The following is a 13,678-nucleotide window of genomic DNA, read 5'->3' as shown; positions in this document are numbered from 1 at the left end:
GGAGCCCCGCTCGGTGTGTTTCTCGAACGAGCTCAGGGACTCCGCACAGCGGACAGAGGAGCCTCCGTTCCTCTGCGGTGTATTGCGCCGCTGGATCGTTGGGGTGGCGGTCCTCCAGTGTCAGTCCCCTGAAAGGCTCGGGGACAATGACGTGCGCCTCCCCGCGTTCTGGGCGTGATTGTTCTTCCCAGGCTTGCCGGGATGCCCAGCCGACCGGTCCACCGTCGGTCTGCACCATCCATGTTGTCACGGTGGCTTGTGGCCGTCGCCGGCAGCGGCGGCAGAGGATGTGGAAGTCCGCGTTGCCCTGGTCTCGGCGTGATGGCCCCGGCCCCTGTCCTTGTGGCCTGGGTGACCGTGGTCGCCACCTCGAATGGGTCCCCCGGCCCCGGTGGCCGTGGTGGCTGATATGGCTGCGACGGCCGTGGTGATGAGATCGCCACCCTCTCTCCATCTTCATAAAAATAACAAACAGCCCGATGAGCGCAACATTAGGCGTGCCGTGCGTGGCCCCTGAAAATAAAAGTCGATAAGTGCTCTCAGGTGGGATATACTGCCCCCCCCCTCTCAAAAGGAGAACATATTGATGGGGTATGAACCGGAGAACGTTCAAAATTTTAAGGGTAAAGAACAAATGTTTTTGTTAGTCGCTTCGTGATCTCCCTGTTAGCTGTCACCGACGTCGCAGATTGTACCGCCGGGTGGCGGGGAGGGGGAATCAGGGACCCGACTGCTGCTGCCATCCGCTGGATCCTGCGAGAAATCCTCTTGGCTGTGGAATAGTTTTAGGTCGGTGACATGAATTGGTCCTGTGGACTGACCACTGGAGCAGCAAATAAGTGTGTATGTGAGCGGGGACAGCTTTTTGCCAACACGGAATGGACCCTCCCACCTGTTTGCCAGTGAGGCCTTGAATCCCCTTGTTGCATCGCTCAGGGGATGAGTGCGCCTGAGCACGAGGTGTCCCACCTCAAACAGCAGGTTTCGGCGTCCCTGGTTGTACTGCTCGGACTGCTGCAGTCTGGCGACGTAGAGGCTCTCCCGAGCTTCTCTGAGGTTGTCCGAGAAGCGCTTGCGGAGGTCGTCTACAAACTTTGAGTAGCTGCGGTATTGCGACGTGGGTTCTGTTGAGCGAAGAGCGTTCGAAAGCGGGAAGGCAAGTTCTTTGCCGAAATTTAGCTGGGCAGGGCTGAAGCCGGTCGACCGGTTAACCATGGTGTGAGTGGCGAAGGCCATTTCTGGGAGCTTCGCGTCCCAGTCCTTGTGGCGATCGGTATGCGCGACGAGCATCATCTTAATGTTCCGGTTCACCCTTTCAGTGATGTTTGCTTGCGGGTGATATGGTGATGTACGTTTATGCCCAATTCCCAGCACCGCACACGCATCCACGAACACCTTGCTAGTGAAATAGGAAGCGTTGTCGGATATCAAACTCGTCGGGAATCCGAAGCGCGCGAATGTTTGCAGCAGACAATCCCAGATTTTCTGCGAGTCCAGTTTGCGCAAAGGGAACAGCTCAACCCATTTCGTGAAATGATCCGTTACCACGAACAAGTACTGATTTTCGCGAGGACTACGCGGGAATGGGCCCATGACGTCGGAACAGCAGATCTGCCAAGGGCTCTGGCTTACGATCGGTTGCATGAGGCCTGGGGGTTGACCACCACGTGGCTTCGGTTTCTGGCATGACGGGCAACTACGCGCATACCTCAGTACATCTTGCCGCATGCCGGGACAGGTCACAATTTGGGACAACTTATCATACGTTTTGCTCCCACTACTATGTCCGGCTAGTGCGGAGTTGCGCATGTATGTGATGAAAGACTTACGTAACTTTCTAGGTATCACAGTCGGGAACGCCGAGCTGCTCGGGTCGTCATCAGCTTGAGGGATGTAGCGCAACAGGAGCCCGTCGCTGCTCAGCAAGTACGAGTCGAATTGCTCGTCACTCGCTTCATTAACCGTGCTTGTTATTGCCAGCCAGGCGGTCACCCGCTGACACAGCCCGTCGTCCTGCTGAGCCTTGAGAAGTTCCTCTCGTGTGATCAGTGCTCCCCACCGTGATTCAGGTGATTCCTGCGTTGTGATTGCGACAGACACCAGGCCCGGACCTTCCTGCGTGTGCTCCTCAGGGAGGGGGGCGCGGGAAAGATCATCAGCAATTTTGTTTGTTGCACCAGGTCTGTACACGATAGTGTAGTCGTATCGCTGTAGCGTAAGCGCCCAACGAGCAAGCCGACCGGCAGGGTTCTGAAGCCTTTTCAGCCATGAAAGTGCTAAGTGATCACACTGAATTAGGAATGTTGCGCCGTCTAAGTACATGTCAAACCGCTTTAACGCATATACTATGGCCAAACATTCCCTTTCCGTCACACTGTAGTTCCGCTGGGCGGGAGTAAGTGTCTGACTTGCGAAGGCAACTGGCCGAAGCACACAGTCATGCTCCTGCGGCAGAACAGCACCCACGCCCATATCGCTTGCATCTGTCTGCAAAACGAAAGGTTGGTTTAAATCAGGAAGGTGCAGACAAGCATTTTCAGTCACTGCCCCCGAGAGGGCAATGAATGCACTCTGTTGTTCAACGTTCCAGTGCCACTTGATGCCCTTTCGAAGCAGGTGATTGAGTGGCTGAGATATCTCGGAACAGTAAGAAATAAAATCCCTGTAAAATGCAATCATACCAAGATACCTCTGCAGGCTTTTCACGTCATGTGGGCACGGATACTCCGTTAGCGCGCAAACCTTCTCCTCGTTAGGACGGAGTGTGCCATTGTCAACCACGAAACCAAGAAGATTGATCTTTGGCGCGGCCAACTGCACCTTTCCCGGGTGAATTGTGAGACCCGCGCAACGCATTCGCTCGAGTATTATGCTCAAGTGCTCGATGTGTTCTTCGAAAGTGCGCTAGAAGACAACTACGTCATCCATGTATGCCATTGCAAAGTTCTACTTTGCGTCGCCAAGTACAGCGTCCATGAGACGTTGAAAACTCGCTAGCGAGTTTGACAAACCGAACGGCAAGCGGGTGAACTCGAATAATCCTCTGTGGTAGATGAACGCCGTTTTCTGCACGTTCAACGGGTGAATCCCGATCTGAAGGAACCCGCGGCTGCAATCGAGCGTTGTAAACACAGTCGCGTTACCGAGCGCGTACATTACAGAGGAAATACTAGGGAAAGGATAACTGTCCCGTACAGACACGTCGTTAAGGCGTCTGTAGTCTACACAAAGCCTGGCGGTTCCATCCTTTTTCGGAGCAAAGGACCACAGGAAACGCCCAAGGGCTCTTTGACTCACGTACTGCACCGGTGTCAATCATCTCCTTGACTGCCGTGTACAGGAGTTCCCTTTTGTGCACGCTGATGGGGCGCGGATTGCACCTCCAGGGCGGAGCGTCACCGGCTTCAATCCGATGCAGCAGGATGTCTGTGTTTCCTGGTCGCTCCGTGAACATCGGAGAGAACGGCCGCAGGACGTCCTCCAGCTTAATCTTTTGAAGGTTATCGGCCGGGCACTTCTGTAGCGCAGCGTTAATGCCTGCAGGCAGGAAAGCTGGGGCCGCAGTGAAGTGGGTCGGGAGGGTTGGGCCGGTAATGCAGTCCTCTCGCCTGGTAAACGGCGTGAGCTCCGTCTGGCTTCCTAGCCGGTAGCCTCCACCAGGGAAATCAAGCGTCATGTTCTCGCCTGCAATATAATCTCGGCCCAAGATTACGGGTACGGCGAGCCCCGGTAGATAAAGAAAGCGCTGACGCCGTGTCTTTTCGTGGAACGAAATTTTTAGCCTGACGGCTCCACCCGCTGGTTTTGCGAAACCAGAAGCCAGCTGCAAAAGAGTGTCAGATGGACGGAGCGTTATTTTTTTAGATTTGCATAGCTCATGTGCGTCGTCACCAATAAGCGAGATAGCGGCCCCCGTATCCAAAAGCGCGGCAAAAGAAAACCCAAGCAAGGTAATCGTCATGCGCGGTTCGATTATTTTCGCGATAGGCTGCAATCGACATACGGATGGAGCAAGCGTCACCCCTCGTGTGTTCCCAGCTGTCGTATTTGCCGTCGTCGGCTGTAATCTGGGATTCAGCGACGCGGGCCGTAATAGTTTCCCGACTGAGTTTCTCTGTTACTGCCCGGATTTTCACGGCCTCTTACTTCTCGAGGGTTGGCCGGGACTTGATAATCTCTCTCGCCACTTCCAGCCCCTCCGCCATTTGTTTGATTCTGCATTGACGACGCATTTGGGCACTCTCTTTGGAAGTGACCGCGCTGTCCACGATTGTGGCAGCGGTCCGAATACCTGCCTGAGCCACCTGCACCAGGGCGCTCTTCGGACATCCTCCAGTGGCCCCGCATTGAACCAGTACTGGAGTGCCTCCGGCTGCTTTCATGGGCCATTTTATGCCCGTCCCGTGGAGGTCTTTGTGTCGAGTATGCCTCGGCGCCTGTCCAAGCACATGCGGGTTCAAGAGAGTTTTCTGGCAGTTGCGGGGGCAGATAAATCTGCTTAGCGAGGAAGATCTCCTCTGTGCCGCGGGCATGCCGGGCCAGCTCTTCAAGGGTCCCAAAGGTGTGGCCGTGTAAGTAGGCGTGGTATTTTGGGTGGCATTGCTTATGACCCGAGCTATACTCTCCGACTCGAGGGCATCAGGTTTCGCCCTTCTTGTGAGTTCCTGTATTGCGCGAACATATTGAACCAGGTTTTCGTTCGGATGTTGCGTTCGGGACTCGAGTTCTCTCAGAATTTGATACTCTTAACCAGGGGGTAGGAACTCATCTCGGAATCTCCGCTCAAACTCCGCTATGCTCGTGAATGTGGTTTGCAGCCTTAACCAACACGCAGCACTTGACTGTAGTGCAAGCGGAAGTATTCTCTTAATTATGAGAGATTCCGAGGCGCCTGAGGCGGCTTTGTAGGTGTCCAACTCACCCAAGAAGTCAGCGACTGACTTGGTGTCGCTGTAGCCAGTGTAGACCGGCACCGTCAGCTGGGGGCGCAGCTCCGGCTCACGTGAATGCTGGACGGCGAGACGCTGTGTGACCGCATCACACATGGCTGCCACCTTCAAAAGCAGTTCGGCTTGCGCATCCGCCGAGCTCGCTGCGGGATTCCCGCTTGCTTCAAGCTTTTCGCCATCCTTCGTCTCGGACCGTAGTGTGGGAGACATGGCGGAAAAAAACAAACCCAAAGCAGACAAGAAAAGGGCGTGCGGCAACAGACGGTAACTCGACTAACGAAAGATGAACACGCCCCCAACGCGTCGCCCGCGTGATGAAGCAATGCTTTGCGGCTCCAATTCAACGGGCAATCGCGCTGTCGTGAATACACGCAACGCCGACACGGTGCACTACTTCGAAGAGAAACGTCACGGTTGAAAAATCTTACCGAGCGATGAAACCCCAGACCCGCGTCATTTCGACAGCAGGGCAGCAAAACACGTTGGGTGCAATGTGGGAAAGTTGCCTTGCTGCGTGCCCAATCCGGCGAAACAACACGGAGCCAGGATTTCGGAAAACGTGAAACTACATTTATTAGTAAATTGCAAACATGAAGTTAGTAATAACAAGGTCGTTGGTTGACACCGCCGCAGCGTGTACCTTTCGCTCCAGGCCCCGCTTCTCTCTCTTTTGGCCGACGTCCCCGCTGATGCTTTTAGGCGTTCTTTCACAGGGGGTAACGCCCCCCGCGTTCTTTACACACAGTGGTGCCCCTATAGCGTCCACAAGGTATGCCGCGATAAATGCAACAACTGCCTCTTTCGTCCGCGGCATACGCCGCTGGCGATGACACATGCCCGTACGGCAGCATGCACGCGAACGCGCGTTCCGCAAATCACGTGACCTCCAATGAGGGCTCAGCTAGCACGGCCTGTAGGCTTTGCTTAAAAGGGTGGATAACATTTGGGCACGTTCTCGTTACATCTTTCGCGTTTGATTCTTCAAGAATAGACATCAAATGGGGGCGCTTCAAGGTGTCGGTGTTATGGCTGGGCCATCGCGTATACTCGAAGAAGCTTCTTCAAGTCCACTTCTCCCCCTATACCCCCTATTCGCCCCCCTTCCCCTCATTTCGCCTATGCGCATGCGCTCGAATGGAGACACACACCAGTTAATCAGTCCCGTGGTTTGTTTCATATTTCCTGGAATATGTTCCTTCCGCTCTTGAAACATGCAGCGAAGGTCAGGAATCGCTCTATGGGTTGTACGGAAGTGGTAGCAGGCGCTGGGAAATAAAACACTGGTTTACTCGTTTGTGTCAGAGCACGGCTTCATATGCATCTCTTTTTCCTAGCCGCGTGAGGGTGCACTCGGAGTGGTCCCACCGCCTAATGCCCCTGAATAAACTGAAAAAAAAGGTAGCAAAATCTTTTCCCTCCTCCTCTGACGCGCACACCTTTTATCTTTGTTTTGCTTTTTTACAGTCGCGCGTCAACTGTAGTGCTGCCTAGAATCGCCTAAGATAGCAGACAACATTCATATTCTTGAGTCAGAGCGCAGACAAAGGCTGAAAGACACACAAAAACACACAAACAGGCTAAAAGCGCACTGTCACGGTCCCACAGCCTCAAAGGTTGTGCTCGAAAAAAGGTGAATGCCGTGACGTTGCACAGTCGGCATTATTTGATTGGCGACATGACCTCAGAGTTTACACTGCACTCCGACAGCATATGCATTCCTTTTCCCTCCTCCTCTGACGCGCCCACTTTTTAACTTCATGTTTTTGAATATTTACACCCGAGGGTCGATTGTAGCACCGCCTGGATTGGCCCAAAATAGCAGGCGGCATTCTTCAAAAAATGTTGCGACTTTTCCGTATAAAGCGGCTTTACCCTCGCCCCTTTGACACACACAAACACACTTTCTGCTCCATTTTTCGTTAATGTGGACTGCAGCGTACGCTGCAGGTTGTCCGAAAAAATCCAGGGTTTCAAGCGTACCATGCGCCATTTGTTACTAGTGCGAACGGAACCAAATGCGATTTGGACAAATTGTGAGAAAAACAGAAAAACAAATGGTTTTAATGTTTTGAGAATCTTCAAACGTGAAGGTCCAAACAAGGATGGGGCAAAACGAAAACCGGCGAAATGCGATTGGGACGTTTTCATATACCCCCGCTGAAAAAAAAAAAAAAAAAAAAAATCGAACACGTTTATAACATTATACGCCGAATTAGAGGCCATATCTTCAGGAGGAGGCCAGTTAAGTTGTTGCTCCTTCCGGCGGTGTGGGAGGCAGGTTCCGCTCCGATGGTATGGAGCGTGGTGGCACAAACGTCGCTGAATGACGGCTGCTTGTAGATAACTATGTGCACTAGTTACAAGTCCCAACTTGGGAGACCATCCTGCCTCGTCTAGGGGCTCGACCCCTGTCCCCAATCTCTCTCAATCAAATCCCAAAATCCAAATCTCTATCACTGGGAATCCTCTCAGCACTCCTTTTGTAGGCTCGTAGGGCAAAGCTGCGCGGGGTGTGGCCAGTTATGTGACACGCTTGCCGTGCTTGATTTTAGGAATAGCTCGTAGCACCTGTTGCACTGCATAGGAAGGTGAAACAGAGATACCCACAAGAGAAACCTTCAACCCCTCAGGCCTTTAAGCCCCAAACCCCTTAGCCCATCAACCCATTAGCCGCCCAAAATGACTGTTAACCATAGTCAAAAATGCAGTTAAAAAGGTTATTGTAAATTTATTGCAGACATTTAGTATTACAAGCATATTATAACTCAAAAACACGATAAAAAGCAGCGCTTATTCAAACTCGGGCGCAAACGGCTGTAGACGAAAGAGATCATATCAAATAGGGACAACTGACTTCTTTACCACAAAAAAAAAATATATATATATATATATTTCAACGTACTCACAATGCCGCTGGGTAAATTCCTGGTGTACGGTAGTTCCACTAATAAAACCGAGCAGGTGCACCTCATGGACACATACGCAGTCTCAGTAAGCACGTTTAACGAAAACCACGAACTCGCAAGCAACATCCGCCACCGTTGAAAAATCCTGAGCAGAGTCAAGGTTTCGTTCATGATGCCGTCGTGGGTAGCGTCTTCGGCGTATTTTCCGCTCGCTGGATGTTTCTAAGCAGGACAGACGAAGAGATATCGATCCTTCTTAACAAGACCCAACACTTTTATTATAAACTACACTCACTCGTTCCAAACCGAAGTGCCACTTTCTCATACTCCGCTAGCTTGCATTCCAGCTTTCTTTCTGGTCGAGTCTCCACTTTCCCAGCTGTTGACCTTCGCGGTTGCATCCGGCCGCTGCAGGTACGAAGTTCACAGCTCGCTCCCCGCGCGATCTTTTCCGCCGAGGCAAGCCGTGGTGTAAGGTTCAGATCGCTCCTCGCGTGCATCCTCTCCACAGAGAGAATCCGATGCCGTTCTCGCGAAAGTTCCAACATAAACAAGGAGACCTCAGGAAAGCTATCAAAAATACTGAAATGATACTTTCCGATTGTGCGTACATCTATCTGGCTGCGGCATCGAGTTAGTTTTTGCTTTTGTTTGTTTTATGCGGTGAAAACGATATAAAAATGTTATTTGACAGTTAACAAAAATCATTTTAAAAATATTTAAAAATAATAAAACGCAATTTAAGCATAATAATGAACAAGTATTGCAGAGTGCATAGAAAAACCTGGATAGAATCAGATGGCGATGACGCGCAAAAATCGCCGTGATGTCGCCTTTTTGGCGCCGCGTATTAGCTCGTCTTCTGCGTTCTGACCTCTGATCGACGCAGCCCATACTGGATAAAGATGGATTGTTTGCAAGTTGATATCTCAACGGCACGCGCGAATGTCTTCGGCATCAGACGGCTGATCCGATTTTCTTTTTTTAAACGATATGGCAAAGTTTGGTTTGTGCAAAACGGATATTTTCAGTCTAGACTTCGTCCAATTTGCCTTTTAACCGAATTTAGCGAGGAATAATTTGTTCGAACCGCATATTGTTTGTCTGGAATTAATTCAATTGTACTTTTAACCTTATTCTAAAAATCACGGTTTGTGCAAACCGGAGTTTGCCTGTCTGGAATGCCTGCAATTTAACTTTGAAGCGGATTACCCTACTGAAAAAAAACATTTGAAATTCAAACGGGTGCAAACGGGTGCAAACTTGTCGACCCGTTTGGATCAAACGTGATTATGGGATACGGGTAGCCTTTTGAAACGGTACCAGCTCGAAACGGTACCTATTTGATACAGGTGCCCGTTTATACGGGTGCCGTTTGATACAGGTGCCCGTTCGACCTTGCACGTGACCACACGTTTGAACGTGCCATTCGAATCGGGAAATTATGCGCTAGCCCTAAACGGGGATCGTCTGGTAGGTTGGTTATCTTAAACTTATTTAAGACGTTCCGAAACTCATAAACCTATTTATAACCTGGAGGAAACACGTAGAACAAATGAGAAGGGGGATCGGTGGCCGAGTGGTCTAGCGCACACCAGCTAGGAGCACGTGGAGCGAAAGCTCGCGCTGCAGAACCCAGGGATCCTGGGTTCGAGCCCCACCCCTGCCCACTTCGATCTGGATGAGCATTGTACCGGCGTGCCGTCGTGTATTACTACTGCGTGATGCACGCTAAGGACCCCAGGCTAGCGTTTGTGCCGCACTGGCTAAATTGCTCATCTACAGCTGGGAGACTCGTCACCCCTGCGAGGCAGACCACGTTCTAGGCTGTATAAACACATACACAACCCAATTTATTTACGGGCCTCGCAACCCACAGATGGACATTAGAGCAACGGCAGCCAGTATCCGTTTATGTCCTCGATGATATTGCCGTAAAACTCCTGAATTACTACGAAACATTGGAATTTCCACGTCGACCCTTCCGCACCTTGGTCCTCATTCCGGCTGTTGGAAACTACTCAACGATACCGTCATCATCATCGGGGCAACGGCAGTCGTACTGTCAAGCCCCTTTCGCTTCCCGTGGCATTGGGCTAGGCGACGCCGCTGTCATGCGGGCACCTTCTAATTCGCTCCTCTTCGCACTGCAGGTTGGTAAAAAGCCTACCTTTGGTCGATTTATAAAAACGTTATTGGTGCCTAGCGGTGTTGCCCTGCCCGAAAGCGTTTTGTGTTATAGTCGACCGCTTTGATGGTTTGTGTATGCTGGTGTTGCTTTTAATCGGCGATGTTGAATTGAATCCCGGTTCCATAGATGAGGAAATGAAGGCGCTTCTCAATGGGCAAAAAGAAATACTTGAAAAGATTGGGATGGCCAAACAAAACCTTGACGATTACATGGCTTGAACTGACTTATGACTGAATAAAATCGAAACTGATCTCAAATTTCTTGCCGGCTGTAGTGGACAGCTTGACCAATGTCAAAGAGCAGTTGCAGCAATATCGGTTGGTTGGTGGCATTGCGTGCTAAGATAGATGACGTTGAAAATCGCGGTAGGCCGAACAACGTCATTATCTATGGGCTGAAAGGAACACAGCAAGGAGACGACAACCTCATTGCTACAGCATGTCGTCAATTACGTGTTCGAAGCGAAAATGGGTGTAAAAATCACAACTCTTGAGAGGATTCATCGCTTGGGAAGGAGAAGCGGCAATTGAACACGGCCAGTAATATCGCGTCTTTGTGACCAAAATGAGAAAACTGAGCTTTTCAGGAACGCTCGTAAACTTAAAGAGAATGACTTGTCACTATGTGACGACCATTCGCAGGATGTACGGATTAAGCGTCAGCACTTATGGAACCATAAGAAAAACTTCAGAGAATGCCAGAGGACGTTCTTTCAAGATTTAACTTTAAACCTGCAAAACTAACAACAAGAAGAAGTTTTGGAAATTTATGAAACGGTGCGGTAAAGATAAGCTTAGGCCCCCCAGTCAAACCCAGCATGAAGGGTTTGTAGTAACAAATGATTATGATAAAGCTACATTATTTAATGATTTTTTTAAGTCAGTATTCCTTCCGATGAAAATGTTTCCCTACAGATGGTTAGCGACCAGTATGTTCGCATGCCGCAGGTTGAGTTCTCCATTAAAGGAATAAATAAATTGCTTGTTAATATTGATGAATCCAAAGCTACTGATTCTGATGGTATCTCCCCTAGGTTGTTAAAGTATTGCTCGAGTGTAGTAGTGAAATATCGTCTTGTCATTTTTTCTAAGTCGATACAAGAGGGAAAACTACCTGATGATTCGAAAGTAGCCAATGTCGTGCCAGTTTTAAAGGGCGGATCAAAAGCTATTTTTTTTTTAACTACAGGCCGATCTCGCTTGCCCCAGTGTGCTGTAAAAAATGTCGAACATGTTTTGTACTCTACGTTAATGAAGCACCTTGTGTTGATCGGCTTTTTGAATGATCAACAGCATGGGTTCCGAAATGGTTTTTCATGTAAGACGCAGTAAATCGAGTTTTATCATGACATTGCCACAGTACTTGATAATAGACGTCAAGTTGGTTGTATATTTTTAGATGTCAAAAAAGCATTTGATACTGTCTCTCTTTCGGTATTACTGCAGACACCTGAAGTCCTAAATATTGATAATAATGTGATGCACTGGTTACGAGATTACCTAGGTACAAGGCAGCAACAGGTTGTGGTAAATGGGACATGTTCGGACCGTGTCTTCGTAACATCTGGCGTGCCACAGGGGTCTGTGTTGGGACCGCTTCTCTTTCTCGTTTATTTTAATGATATTTCTTGAGCAATTGAATCAAAAATACGTATATTTTCTGATGATTGTGCATTGTACAACGCAGTGTCTGGTGAAACGGATTTCACACAGCTTATGAGAGATGTTAATCGAATTGAATCATTGTGTATAGTAACCATAAGACGTCATTGAACGCTAGCAAGTATGTTCATGTGTGCTTCACTAAAAAACATAATAAATTGACTCATCAGTACTCCATTAACAATGAAAATATAAGAATTGAACCATCTTATAAATATTTAGGTGTTATATTTTTTGGAGACGGAACATGGACAGCTCAAGTAAACAGCGTCGATTCCAGGGCAGGAAGGGCTCCAACTTTTTTACAGCGCAACAATTAACTTGTAAGTAAAGAGCTTAAGAAAGCAGCGTATAAAACGTATGTTAGTCCGATATTAGAGTATGCCTGTCATGTGTGGGATACGTCTTACCAGGTTCGTATCAGTGCTATAGAACGTATTCAATCTGTTGCTGCTCGGTTTGTCCTGGGAAGTACGATCGTTTCAGTAGCACAACTGAAATGAAAAAGTACTGGGATGGGTGCATTTAAATGAACGTCATAAAAGGCTGCATGCGTCTCAAATTGTTTTACTGAATTTATCACAATCAACCATTAATTCGTGCTGCAAAGTTTCTGCATTCAGCATTTTTCCGTCCTGCTCAAACAGACCATTGTTATAAGGTTCAGCCGTATTTCTCCAGGACAAACATTATGAAACACTCTTTTTTTGCACGAACCATCGCAGAATGGGATCCATTACCGGCGGAAGTGGTGTGCCACGAGACTGTGAATCTCTTTTTAATGCATTTTGCCCCCTTGCAATAATGCCTGCATAGGCGCTGCGGGTTTTTTATGAATAAAGAATAAAGATTAAAATACAGGTATTTGGCGACATATTTTAAGCCTGCTCAGACTCTACTCGGGCTCAGACCCAGCAGTACATTGCAGGCCACAATATATTGGCCCGAACGTTAGGAGCTACGGCCCAAAGCAGCATGTTAACATGACTGGCAGGTCGATCTATTGCACGTAGTTACTTAAGCGACCTTCCCAGGCTTTTTAACGCAAAACAGAATGTCAACCTGGCATGGCATATGGCATCTCATTTTGATGTTACACCGCTGGTACGCGAAAAACATGGTGACATTCGGGAGTCGACAATTTCATTCTTTGTTGATAACGCACACTTTCATGAAGATGTTGATGAAACGCGGAAATACAAAACCCCAATGATTGTCGTTGGCATTCGGTTGCGGAATTGCGAAGTCGGCCATCTTAGCGCAATGTCCGTAGTACTGCTGGCACCGCTCCGGATCTTTGCTGTTTCTAACGGAAGTTTACTTTTTTAACAAAATTAGTAGTGAAAAGGTCAGTGCAACCAAGGAGCTTTATGTGTTTGGACTGGGAGACTGAATTACACGAGGCATTCGCTCCCCTAACGCTCAAGGAACTTAACGGCGTTTATTAACCATGGCGCGACATGTACCCAAAAAACAAAGCGGGAATATGAGGCGGGAAGGTGGAACATTCCTCCCATTTGCCTGGAAGTGAAAAACGTATCTCTCCTTCCTCTTCGTGACTGCTTGGGAACGCGTCAGTAGAAGTGAGGAAAATTCTCCCTTGCTACCTTGTCAGTCTTTTTCTTAGCATTGTGGTTGGCTACCCGCCAACTGAAATTTTTCTTAGTATTGTGGTTGGCTAATTGCCGACCGCGATGCTTTTAGTTTTTGACCTTCAAATGCTCTGTGAGAAAGCCATTCAGTGACCTCACATTGACCACTGAACCTTTATTCAACATGAGCCACTTAAAGGGCAACTTCGGTTTATTTTACGCGCTGAAGGGTGCAATTCTCTTTAATATCTCCTAAAAAGATCACACACCAGATATTTTTATCTTATTTCAGCAAGAAGTTAATGCAACGGGCAAACGAAGTTAATGAGTTCAAAAAACACCAAAACCTGGTGATCCTAGCGGGTGAGGCCCAGTAAAG

Source organism: Ixodes scapularis, unplaced genomic scaffold (assembly GCF_016920785.2).
Source record: "Ixodes scapularis isolate PalLabHiFi unplaced genomic scaffold, ASM1692078v2 PGA_scaffold12__126_contigs__length_90152505, whole genome shotgun sequence".
NCBI lineage: Eukaryota > Metazoa > Arthropoda > Arachnida > Ixodida > Ixodidae > Ixodes > Ixodes scapularis.
This window is presented reverse-complemented; position numbering follows the sequence as displayed.